General features: G+C 32.6%; 1 long non-coding RNA gene across 3 annotated transcripts in view; it reads left to right on the top strand.

The window, feature by feature from the left end:
- Nucleotides 1–13,912, top strand: part of LOC107975187 (uncharacterized) — a 167,648-nt gene that overhangs the window by 59,036 nt on the left and 94,700 nt on the right. The window lies entirely within an intron of this gene.

Here is a 13,912-nt window from a genome sequence, read left to right on the forward strand (position 1 = left end):
TTAGCTACAAAGTTGACGTTAGTGGTGGACCACTGGGCCAGGAAGCTGAAGGGAGTACATGGCAGGACCCAGGACCCACAGCCAGTAAACTCTGAGGGGGAAAATATTTGCAATTAAAAGCTGATCATGGCATCCTAGAATTTGTCCTGAGCCAAATAAAGAATGTATTCACCAGTTGCAGATGTCAGCATCAGAGGCCAGCAAGACACTATGTGTCTGGGCTGTGACTTTAATGCTCCAAAATATTTATTTGATTTGACTTTTTATATATCTACCCCTTGTGCTTACTTAATCATACTCTTCAATGCGTGTCCTTTTTACTATTAACCCCCCCAGCATTTTTCCCCAACATTTCCCACCTCTTGTCTCCAGTTCCTGGTAACCACAATTCTGTGTTTCTGTGAGTTCAATATTATTACATCCCACATATCACTGAGATCAGGCAGTATTTATTTGTCTTTCTGTACTTGGCTTATTTCACTTAATGGAATGTCCTCTAGGTTCACTTATTTTGTAAATGACAAGATTTTCTTCATTTTTATGGCTGAGTAGTATTCTATTGTATATATATACCACGTTTGGTTCATCTGTTAATATGTCGATGAACAGTTAGACTAATTCCATCTCGGCTGTGTTGAAGAATGGTGAAATGAACATGGGAGTCTAGACAACTCTTCAACATACTCACTTCATTTCATTTTGATACATATCTAGTAGCAGAATTGCTGGGTCATATGGTAATTCTGTTTTTTATTTTTTGAGGAACCCCCACTACTTTTAAACATTAGAAATAAAAATAATATAATTGGTTCTTGCAAGTTTTCTCTGCTACTGGAAAGACGGACTCTAAGTTGGAAGCAGTAGAACGGGAGAAAACAGGAACATAATCAACCCTTAAAAACTATTCGCCACTCTCAATATGTTGGATCTCCTGTCATCTGTCTAGCCCTGTCTTTGAAAAAGTAAAAATGTGTGCAAAAACCATTTACTGCAGGCTGAATACTGAACTGTCTTTGTGCTCACAGTCTCTTTTCTGTGTTAGTTTCTTTTTTCAAACCATTTTAATCTTCTTAAAAATGCATTTTAGAAATGATTTTTATCGATTTTATTTTTCTTCCCCTCTCTGTCTTATATTTCCTTTTCTCTTTTGATGCTACTTATATCTGATTTTAGTATAATTAGATGTTCATGTTTGAAAATTCAGAAACTCCCAAGTTACACATATCAAAAGAAATAAAATCACAGGATAAAATTATTAATTTTTTAAATTTCAGCTCTTATTTTAGATACAGAGCATACATGTGCAGGTTTGTTGCATGGAAATATTGCATGATGTTGAGGTTTGGGATACGGATCCCGCGTCCAGGCACTAAGCATAGTTCTCAACAAGTGGTTTTCCAACCCAGGACTTCATCTCTCCTCCCCGCTCTAGCAGTCTACAGTGTACATTGTCCCCATGTTTATGTCCATGTGTGCTCAGTGTTTAGCTCCCACTCATAAATAAGAACATGTCGTCTTTGGTTTTCTATTCCTGTGTTCTTTTAGGATTATGGCCTTCAACTGCAAAATGATTAATATTTTAATGAGCTTCCATCAAGTTCTCATACTTATCTGTGTGCAGTTCTATAAACACAGGCAGTAACATATATATATTTATATATATGTTTATGTATAAATATATAAATATATAAAATAAATACATTTATTTATATATACAGTTATACATTTATATATGTGTTTTGCATCTATGCCTAATATTTTGTTATATCTATTCATGATTTTTCACATAAATTCTGAAGATGTAATTATGTAATTTGTTGAGATATTTTACATTAAAGGTTCTAAAAAAAGAAAAATTAAAACAACTCAATTGAATTCCTATTGTATGATTATTTTTAGAAGAAGGGACATAGGCATAACACCAGTTTGCTTGACTTAGCATGATGACCATTTCTTAACTTTTTAATTAAAAACCTGTTAAAGTTTTATCATGTTTTAAGGTTTTTAGATAATTTCATATAGTGTGTCAATTATTCAAGGCAGTTGCTTATATGGAAAAGAAAGCAAGTTCCTTCTTGCCTACCTTTTACCCCCAACCTACTGCTAAAGGAATAAGCAATGAGAATTTTTTTTTTCAGAGTCAAGGTTTCAAAAAAAAAACAAACATTTGTCAAATGCATGCTTTATAGCAGATCATTTTGTTTTCCTGCTTCTGCAATGTGACATAGAAAAATGAGTGTTGGATTAGAAAAATCCCCTGGTAATAGAATGGTCTATTTGTTTGGATGATTAGAAGCAGGAAAAATAGATAAACTAAGAATTTAGGAAGGCAAAATGGACCTCTGATAACTGAGGTGAGATAAACACTAAAGAAAACTGCCAAAAGACAATTTTGACTCAATATAAACTAAAGAAAAAAGTGGTAACAAGAGAGACAAAACCTAACCTGGAAAAATTTAGTCTACAATAAGCTAAATTAATGATTACCAAAAGTTACTGAATAATGACCATGAGCCAGATACTAAGTCTGTCTTATCTATTGTCTGATTTAATTGCCACAGAAGCCCTATGATATAGTGACTGTTAACCTAAATTTACAGATAAGAAAATGAAGCCTGAGGGTATTTTGCCCAAAATCACTGCTAGCATTTAGCATACTGGGGTGGAAATTGAGGTTTAACTGTGTTAGTATGCAATTGTCTCAGATGCAATATTCTATTTCCCTGTGAGGAGCAATGAAGAGTTTCTATCCCAGAAAAAGATAAGTAGTGATAATGGTTGAAAACAAAAGTTACCTATTTTTATTTTACCTACCCTTAAATATTAAAGCACATTTAAGTATAATTGCTTAATATACATTTTGTTTTTTGAAATTTAAAAAATCTGTTCTAAAAGGCCGTACATTTTCTCTTCTGAAAAGCAAGAATAATATGGCTATCTCACAGTGTTAAAGTAAAGATGGAACATGGAAATGAAGGTAAAATGCTAGCTAAGTGCAATCCTGGCTCATATACACTAAGCACTCACACAATAGTTAATGAAGGTATTGTTATACTGGCTTTGACAAAGCAATGACTTATTGCTGGAATTGTTTCTGATGTGCCTTAAATGTTTAAATTCTTAAAATGGGCCTACTCCTGAATGAATCTGTGTGACTTTTCAAATATTTCACAGTGATATATTTTTATTATATTCAATTTTTGGAAATGTTTCAGTTATGTATTTTTCTGTATGATAATTTAAGTATAAAAGCATTTTCTTGAGTAATTCTCGTTTTTGAAAACATACAAGTATAGCTGTGTTATGTACATATATTAATAATTTGATTTAAGAAACCGAATGCCTCTTGTATCTTTCAGGGGATGTTTACCTGATTTTTGTGGTCAGTGATAAAAGTTCTTAAATCATTAAAATGTTATTAAATATCATTAAAATATTTGTTGAGTCATCAATTAATAAAGCATTTAATCTGATTCAGGTGTTTAGTTGATTTATGGGATTTTTTCAGGAAGAATAGATAACAAGAAGACAGCAATTGAAAATTCAAAATGAATTAAGAAAAATCCACTTAGGAAATAGAGAAATGTATAATAAAAAATAAAAAGTGGTAAAAATGGCAGAGGTTATAGTGACGAGCAAAAAAGAAAAGAACAAAAATTATGATCACAAAAATTACTCAAAAAAAGTAATTACATAAGTCCCCATTTAAAAACGAGGTTTAGATAAAGCCAAAAAATCCTGACATTTAAAAAATAGCTCTATAAAATGAATACTTTATATGCAAGATATTGAATAGTTAATAATTATTCTAAATAAGACTTCCTTCTAGGTCTCAAATCTAAGGTTTCTGATATCTGCCAATTCTGGTTTAACTATTAATAAAAATAAATGTGTCAATTATAAATATTAATGTGTGATAATAGGTTGCTAGGTAAAATACAGGGCTCTCAGGTTAATGTAAATTTCGGATAAATAACAAATACTACTTTATTTGTTATTTCTATTTTTCCTATATTTCCTATTTGTAAATATAGGAATATGTTATTCCTATATTTACATATTCCTGTAAATATAGGAATATGTAATTTAAGACATACTTAATTAAGTGTACTTTAGTTTTATTTGTTAAGTCCAGAAACTCTATGTAGGAGTTATGCTTTACAGAATATTTAAGCATATATTCAATCCTTCACTAATAGTCAAGAATCATTTTTTTTTTTTTTTTTTTGAGATAGAGTTTCACTCCTGTTGCCCGGGCTGGAGTGCAATGGCATGATGTCGGCTCACTGCAACCTCTGCCTCCTGGGTTCAAGCGATTCTCCTGCCTCAGCCTCCCAAATAGCTGGGATTACAGGCGCCCGCCACCACACCTGAGCTGATTTTTGTATTCTTAGTAGAGATGGGGTTTCACCATGTTGGCCAGGCTGGTCTTGAACTCCCGACCTCAAGTGATCCATCCGCCTTGGCCTCCAAAAGTGCTGGGATCACAGGCGTGAGCCACCACACCCGGACCTTATTTTTTATTTTTTGTTTATTAATTACATATTGACATTTGAAAATAAATTGAGGCACCATATGTTAAAGGCAACATATTTAAGGGCACTGAAATTTCACTTTACCATAAAATCTACATTATATTAGGAAACTGGTGTATGATATAGTTTGAAGAAACACACACTCAAAAACAGAGTTTGAAGCAAAATTAGATAAGCTGAAGTCAATAATGCTATGAATATTAAAACTCAAGGCAAAGAGGACCCATATTACAGGGAAAGCAACAGAGAAATCAAATATATGAAAAGACAATCACTGATTGTCAATATTTGAGATTCCAAACCACCCGCATGTTCCAAAGGGTGCTGTGAGAAAACTGATTTACTGTATTGAAATGAAAGTTCTGCACATGTATTCCAGTACTTAAAGTATAATAAAATAAAATAAAATAATCTCTGGACAGACGCTTCTCTTCTGGCATTATAGGCTCAGACGTAAGAACCACAGGGGTCATGCAAACCTGGGGAGTATTGCTCAGGCAGTTCCTTCCTACTCATGGCTGGGCCGTCACTGCATTATTAATCAAAGCTTGTTCAATCAACGCTCTCTCCTGCCAACCTGTTTAATACAATCTGACACTTAAAAAAAAAAAAGAAAAGTTCAGAGCTCAGGCAGTCGAAGCAAATGGGCAAAATCATTGCAGACCAAGAAATGGAATGAGCAGCATGAGAAACAGGAATCAAGTAAAGCCAAATCTTGAAAATTCTGGCCTGAAACCAATCTCAGGATAATAGCCAACTACACTTCCAAGTGAAAACATGAAGATACAATAATTAGATTTAATTGCAAGAGTCTGAGCAGTAAAATGGTTGTAGAATTCTAAAGAAAAGGACCAGTTCTGACAATGCCATGATTAAAGTTAATAACTGAAATGTGCATACATAGAGGCTTATGTACAAATATGAATACAAAATTATACTTGGAATATTAAATAATTAAAAATTAAAGCATAAAAATATGAGCTTTTGAAAAAAATGAAAATATATAACAAACCAGTCCTTAATTTTGAAATACTTATTTTGACATCAGCTCTATTCTGCAGTGTCCTAGAGATATATTGGTGAGCAAAACAAATATAGACCCTGCTCCAGAGAGGCGACAGTTTTGCATTTACAAACTGTAGTAAGTATCATATAAGAAAATTATAGTGTTAACTGTTTGACTTAAACATCTATAAGGAGGTTGGAGAACATTGCACTAAGGAGTTGACTGTGTGTGTGTGCGTGTGTGTGTGTGGCGTAGATCAACAGAGGCTTGATCATAAAGCTCCTTATAAGCCATGCTAAGGATTGTTAGACTTTGTCCTAGAACAATGAAGGGCCTTTGGAGGATGATGAGGAAAATTTACATGGTCATATGGAGGTGAGAATCAAAGCTGAGGAGTAAGAGTTTCACCAAATGTCCGGTTTTGGTGTAGAAGTACATCCATGAAAACATTATAATGGTTATATACTGAGATCAGATATGTGCATGTCTGACATTATTCTGAAGCCATTGCTTTTAATCAGTTACTTTTATTGAGGAGGAATGAGGCAAACCACCCTCAGATAATAGTCAGTATTATAGCCAGTGTGCAACTATTGGTACAGCAGTATTGGAAATTTTGAATTGTATTGCTTTAACCATGTCCACATAAAAAATGGCTTGCAGTATTAGAATAAAAATGATTAAAAATATATAGATTAACTAAAAATAGATTTTTTTCTTAAACACTTTTAGAAGCACTGGTGATACCTTGATCAACATAGTTCTTTTGCATCACAGAATACTGTGTGTGTAACACATTTCCTTCTCAGAAAAAAATGCAAATATTAAGGTTTCTTTTAAAATCGAATGGGACATATTTTCTAAGAAATAGTCACAGATAAAATTTTTTAAATTAAAAGACTATACTAGGAAAGGAGGGAGAAAGGGAGGAAAGAAGGTGGTGGGGGAAGGAGACAGGGATGGAGGAAGTAAAGGGTAAATATTGATACATTTTAAATATTAAGACATTTTAAAAGTATTTGTATTAACACTGTTTTTCCATTATCTCCTATTAGCCTAAATTTTCTGTGTTGCTCCAGCTTCTTATTATACAGTACTTGACAACCCCTCATGACTGAGGTTGTTGGGAATATTTTAAATGATAACTATCTATCCCTTGAAGAACTATCCTATCTTCAAGAACACTTAGGATTATTGTGAGAAATTATGTTTCTGGTAGCTGATGGAGAGTAAGGAGCGAGAATAAATAATTTTATGTCAGAATTGCCTATAGATTTTCTGCATATTAATCAAAAGAGTTATTTGCAATGCCCAATTTTCATGTTGTTTGTATAGTATGCAGTACTACAAACTCTATAGGAACAACTCCAGTAAAGCACATACAAGGTACATTAAATGAATTACTGTATTCTCCAAGCTACCACGATGTAGAGGCAAACATCAAATATAATCAAATCACCAAAGACTATTTTTTCCATTTTACAAAAAGATTAAATATTAAATGAAAATCAATTGCTTGTTTCTGCAAGAGGTATTCCCCTATATATAATGTCCTCATTTCTCTCTGAGTGTATATGCCAGATGTTTGTTTTTTAGGAGAAATTTTCAGTGCTAATGATTTAATAGATTACCTCTACTCCTGCGAGATGCTTTTACATGACTTAAGTTATAAAATGTTGCTTTGATTCTCCCCAAATTTACATCTGTCCCATACATTGCACATTTGGAGACACCAAGTTTCACACAAATGTGTTTGAATTCTGTTTCTGAAGGCAAATCTCCAACTCCATTGTTTCTGTTACCTGATAACAATGTGTATCTTAAAATAAGAGTATACCAACACAGAAAACGTGAAATTAAAGAATGAGAATCACACAGATAATTTTGAAGTAAAAAAATTGTTTGTTGATCTTCTGACTATATTTAACACTTATGTCTTTCAGTCTCATCCTAGGCTAGCTAGTTCAATTTGTACTTCTGCAGTGCATGAGTATTTGTAACCTAAAACGTCTTGTAAAATATAATTTGCCCCCTTATTTCTATGAACTGATTTGAAAGCTTATTATGAATTTCTTCTCAATTTCTCTTAACTCTTAACATTCATTAGACTTCCATTAGTGGTACTTAGACCTGCTTTTGCCTTCAATAAGGTTTAAATTAAATCCTAAGAACATAAGCGATGAGACAGCAGAATTAACCCCCTCTTTGGCCAATATTATGTCTCCCACAATGGTAGAACGGAGTATTAATACGGGAGGCATAGAAATGTCCTGCAAGGAATTACTGCTCACAATAGCAAAGACATGGAATCAACCTAGATGCCCATCAATAATAGACCAGATTTAAAAAAAAATTGATACGTATACACCATGAAATACTATGCAGCCATAAAAAGGGATGAGATCATGTCCTTTGCAGGGACATGGATGGAGTTTGAAGCCATTATCCTCAGCAAACTAGCACAGGAACAGAAAACCAAACACTGCATTTTCTCACTTATGAGTAGGAGCTGAATGATGAGAACACATGGACACATGGGAGAAACACAGAGTGGGGCCTGTGGGTGGGGAAAGGGAGACTATCAGGAAGAAAAGCTAATAGATGCTGGGCTTAATACCTAGGTGATGGGATGATCTGTCTAGCAAACCACCATGGCAGATGTTTACCAATGTAACAAACCTGCACATCCTGCACATGTACCCCTGAACTTAAAGTAAAAGTTGAAGAAAAACAAAACAAAAACAATAAGCACCCTTCAAGGAAATATTTTTAAAATTGTATAAAGTAATTGTTTCACCTTTTAAAATTAAATCATGTTAAGGGTTCTTTAATCTACTTACATTTTATCTTAAATGAATAGTTACATCTTTATGTTTAGTACTGTGAAATAATTATATTGTTCTAATTTGTCATAATAACGTCTACCTTCAAGAGACAACTTTATTCTCATTTTCTAGCTAGTAATCAACGTCATTCTCAAACTTTCCTTTCTTTTCATAACCTTGTAGATGACTCTGATCTTTCTGTGGATATTAGTATAGGCAGTGTATACTTGAATACTATAGTTCTACACAAACTTATAGGAAAAAATATTTATACAGTACTACATGTTTTAAGTGTCATAGAAAATTCAATATTGGATTATCTTCAAATAGAAGTTAATGTTACAATGACCCATTGTATTTAATCTATTTAGGGTCCTTCTTTTCCTCAATTTTTTATGTCTTTTTATGTTCTAATAGATAAAGTGAAATTTTGACTGGAAACAGAATATACTGTCATATAATTTTCAGATTTTGATAATGCTAATATTTTTATTGTGCTATTCATAGCAAATGCATTAGGTGTGGTGCCTTATAAAAGCACATAAATTTCCGAGTACAGATTATACTAACAAGTCTGTTATATAAAAAATTAAATATTGTTTTAGATGCATTAATATTTGTTTTCCTATTTGAAACTAACCAGGCTTCTACTTTTAGAACTCTAAGGTAATATTCTATCACTTTCATTTGTCTTTAGAAACTGGCAATTTTTGGTATAATATACAATTTTTCAGTTTTAATTTTGCTCGATTCCTTCAATTTCTAGGAATATCGAGTTTTTTATAAACAGAAAAATTTATTCCCACATTATGGTATTCTTCCTAAATACTCTTGAAACAATTCTTAAATGACAGCTAAACCTTTTTTCCTTTCATTGTAATTCTTTCTACAGAGTTATTTCATGAACTGAACTATTTCCAGACACTTAATTTGATACCATCAAAGTTATTTTCAAATTAGAGGTATTTTAAAAGAATATTAACAATTTGGCATTCCCAGGTAGAATAAAAATCTAGATTAACAAGGTGGGTAAAGACTTATGAAGATGAGAAAGAGGAATATATGGGAGAGAGCAGCTAGCAAAAAATATGGCTGAGGGAGATCAATGAGGGTAGTGAAGATATGTGGTTAAGTGTCCCTTTGTATTCCTGAGTGTATAGTCATCTCGCCCAATTTCCCATAAAACTCCTGTAGCGTGTGTGTGCACACAGACACAAAGACTCACACACACACACCCCACTGTATTATTGTCAAACATATAGAAATTAGCAGTGTTTCACGTTTACATCGAGTGATACTATCTATGCTTGTGTAATCTTTTCAGATTTCTTAATACATCTCAACCAACATTTATATCCCCTCTAATGTTCTTCCTCAGTTGCAAACCTATTTGTATATTCTCTGATTCTGTACATATTCTTAAAATGATATCCAATTCTCTTCTGGATTGGGTTTTCTAGACAAATCACAAAACTTTGAGATGAGTTTTGACATGATGTGTTATTATGCATTGCATGCCTGTATCAGTGTCTCTTGTACCCCACAAATACATACACCTACTATGTACCCACAAAAATTAACAATTAAAATAATAAATAAATAAAAGAAAACAGAAAAAACTAAAATGTGGAGTAGTTTTATTTTTCAATTTCATTTTTAATTGACAAAATTACATGTATTTATTATGTACAACATGATTCAAATGTATACATAATGTAAAATGTTAAATATAATTAATATGTACATTGCCTTACATAGTTATCATTTTTGTGGTGAAAATACCAATTGTCTTATCGTTTTCAAGAATAAAATATATCACCATTAATTATATTCACCATGCCATACAATAGATCCTTGAACTTATTCTTTTTAACTGTAAATATGAATCCTCTGACCAACATCTCCCCAACCAACCCAGCCTTTGAGAGCAACCATTCTACTCTCTGCTTCTATGAGATCCACTTTTTTTAATAGCTTCTCTCTATTAATGAGATCATGCAGTATTTGTATTTATGTGCCTGGATAATTTCACTTGAAATAATTTTCTCCAGATTCATCCATACCGTTCATCCATACTTCACCCACAAATGACAGGACAACTTTCTTTTTTCTGGACAAATAGTGTTGCATTTTATATAAATATACATTTTCTTTATTCATGGTATGTTGCTGGACACTTAGGTTGATTCTATATTTTGGTTATTGTGAATAAAGCTGCAATAAATATGGGATTGCATTTGTCTCTTTGACATACCAATTTCATTTCCTTTGGGCATATACCCAGTAGCAGAATTGCTGGATAATATGGTAATTCTATTTTTAACTCATCGAGAAAACTTCATACTGTTTTTCCAAATATCCATACTAATTTTCATTCCCATCAACACTGCAAGGGTTCCCTTTTCTCCACATGGTTTGAAAACTTATCCTTTGACTTTTTGATGATAGCCATTTTCACATGAGGGAAGAAATATCTATTGTGGTTTTGATTTGCATTTTTCTGGTGATTAGATATTTTGAACATTTTTAAATATAATCTGTTGGTCATCCATATGAATTATTTTGAGAAGTATCTATTCCGGTCAGTTGTTCACTTTTAAATCAGGTTATTTGTTTCCTTGCTATTGAGGTTTTTGAGCTCCTTGCGAATTTTTCGTGTTAACCCTTTATCAGATATATGGTTTGCAAATATTTTCTCCTGTTTTGTAGGTCTCTTCACTCTGTTGATGTTTCCTTTGCTGTGCAGAAGCATTTTAGTTTGATGCAATCTCATTTGCATGCTTTTGCTTTTGTTTCTTGTGCTTTTGAGGTCATATGCAGAAAATCATTGCCCAGACAAATATCATGGAGCTTTTCCCCTATGTTTATTTTAGTAGATTCATAGTTTCAGGTCATACATTTAAGTCTTAAGTCTTCAATCTTTTTGAGTTGATATGTTTATATGATGAGAGATAAAGGTCTTTTTTCTTCTGCATGTGGACATACAGTTTTCTCAACACCATTTATTGAAGACACTTTCTTTTACCCATTGTGTGTTTTTGATAACTTTGTCAAAAATCAGTTGGCTGTAAATGCCTAGGTTTATTTCTGGACTCTTTATTCTATTTCATTTTCCTATGTGATTGTTTTTATGCCAGTACCATGTTACTTTGGTTAGTACCTCTTTGTAGTATATTTTGAAGTCAGGTAGTGTGATGCCTCCATCTTTGTTCTTTTTGCATATATATATATATATATATATATATATATATATATAAAGGTTTGTGGGTTCATAGTATGTACATATATTTATGGGGTACAGGAGCTGTTTTGACACAGGCATCCAAAATGAAATGAGCACATCATGGAGAATGGGGTGTTCATCCCATCAAGCATTTGTTATTTGAGTTACAGACAATTCAGTTACACTCTTTAAGTTATTTTGAAATGTGCAATTAAGTTACTATTGACTATAATCACCCTATTGTGCTATCAAATAGTATATCTTATTCTTTCAACTTTTTGTACCCATTAGCTATCCCCATCTCTGCCCCTCCACCCGCTGTGCAACCCTCCACTAACCTTCTCAGATTCTGCTAACCATCCTTCTACTCTCTATGTTCATCAGTTCAATTATTTTAATTTTTAGATCCCGAAAATACATGAGAAAATGTGATGTTTTTCTTTGTGCCTGGCTTATTTCACTTAACATATTCAAGTTCCAGTAAGCTGTGTTTCTATTTTTGTTTATCTTAACATATTTTTAATTTCCCCTTTAATTTCTTGATTGACATAATGGTTGTTCAAAAGCATATTGTTTAATTTTCAGGTATTTGTGAATTTTCCAAAGTTCCTCCTTTTATTGATATCTAGTTTTGTGCCATTGTAGTCAGAAAATGTATTCTATATGATTTTAATTCTCTTATGTTTGTTGAGACATGTTTTTCAGCCTAACGTGATCTATCTTGGGTAAGGTTTCCTGTGCACTTGAAAAGAATGTGTATTTTGCAGCTGTTGGATAGAATGTTCTCTGTATTTCTGTTTGGTCCATTTGGTATAAAGTGTAATTTAAGTGCAATGTTTGCTCACTGATTTCCTGCTTGGCTGATCTGTCGATTGCTGCATGGTATTTTGAGGTCCCCGACTATTATTGTATTAAAATCTATTTCTCTATTTGTTTTATGTATTTAGGCACTCCAATGTTTGATGCATACAGTTGTCCTTTGGTATTCACGAAGAATTGGTTTCAGGATCCTCTGTGAATACCAAAGTCTGCAGACACCTATGTCTACCATAAAAAAAAGATGAAGTATTTGCATATAATTTATGTAAATGTTCCCATACACTTTAAGTCATATCTAGATTATGTATAATATGTAATACAATGTAAACGCCACATAAATAGTTGTTATACTATATTTTTATTTATATTATTTTGTTATTCTATTTATTTATTTATTTGATATTTTTGACCTGTAATTATTTAAATCTGTGGGCACAGAACCCATGGATACAAAGAACCAACTGAATATATTTGCAACTTTTATATCTTCTTGTTGAATTGACCTTGTTATCATGATATAATGACCTTTGTCTCTTTTTACAGTTTTTGATTGGAAGGCAGTTCTATCTGATATAAATATAAGTGTTTCTGCTCTCTTTTGGGTTCCATTCACATGGAATGTCTTTCTGAATTTCTTTACTTGCAGTCTATGTGTGCCCTTACAGGTGAAGAGAGTCTCTTCTAGCTGGTATGCACTCTTGATTTTTTTTTTATCCATTCATTGCCTCTATGTTTTTGATTGGAGAATTTAATCTATATATACAAGGACTTACTACTTTCATTTTGTTAATTGTTTTTGGTTGTTTTGTATATCTTTTATTTCTTGATCTCTTACTGTCTTTCTTTGTTGGTAAGTTATTTTCTTTAGTAACACGTTTTATTCTTTGCTTTTCATTTTTTGTGTTTCTGTTATAGGTTTTTTCTTTATGGTTACCGTGACCCTTACAAAAAATATTTTATAGTCATAAAATATTGTTTTAAGCTGATAGCAATTTAACTTTGAATGTGAGGAAAAAACAAAACTCTACACTTTTGCTCAACTTTCCCCCACATATTTTTAACTTTTATTTTAGATTCAGGGGGCACCTGTGGAGGTTTGCTACATGGGTAAATTGTGTGTTATGGTGGTTTGGTATACAGACTATTTAATGACCCAGATATCAGCATAGTATCCAATAGATAGTTTTTCAATCCTCACCCACCTCCCACTCTCCACCCTTAAGTAGACTACAGTGCCTGTTGTTCCCTTCTTTGTGTCCATATATCTCCAATATTTAGCTTCCAATTATGTTAGAACATACAGTATTTGGTTTTCTGTTGCTGCATTAGTTTGCTTAAAATAATGGCTTCCAATTCCATCCATGTTGTTAAAAAGAACACAATCTTCTTCTTTTTATGGCTGCAGAGTATTCCATGGTGTATATGTACCATATTTTCTTTATGCAGGCTACATTCATGGGCATTTAGAAGGAGTCCATGTCTTTGCCATTGTGAATAGTGCTGC

Source organism: Pan troglodytes, chromosome 5 (assembly GCF_028858775.2).
Source record: "Pan troglodytes isolate AG18354 chromosome 5, NHGRI_mPanTro3-v2.0_pri, whole genome shotgun sequence".
Lineage (NCBI taxonomy): Eukaryota > Metazoa > Chordata > Mammalia > Primates > Hominidae > Pan > Pan troglodytes.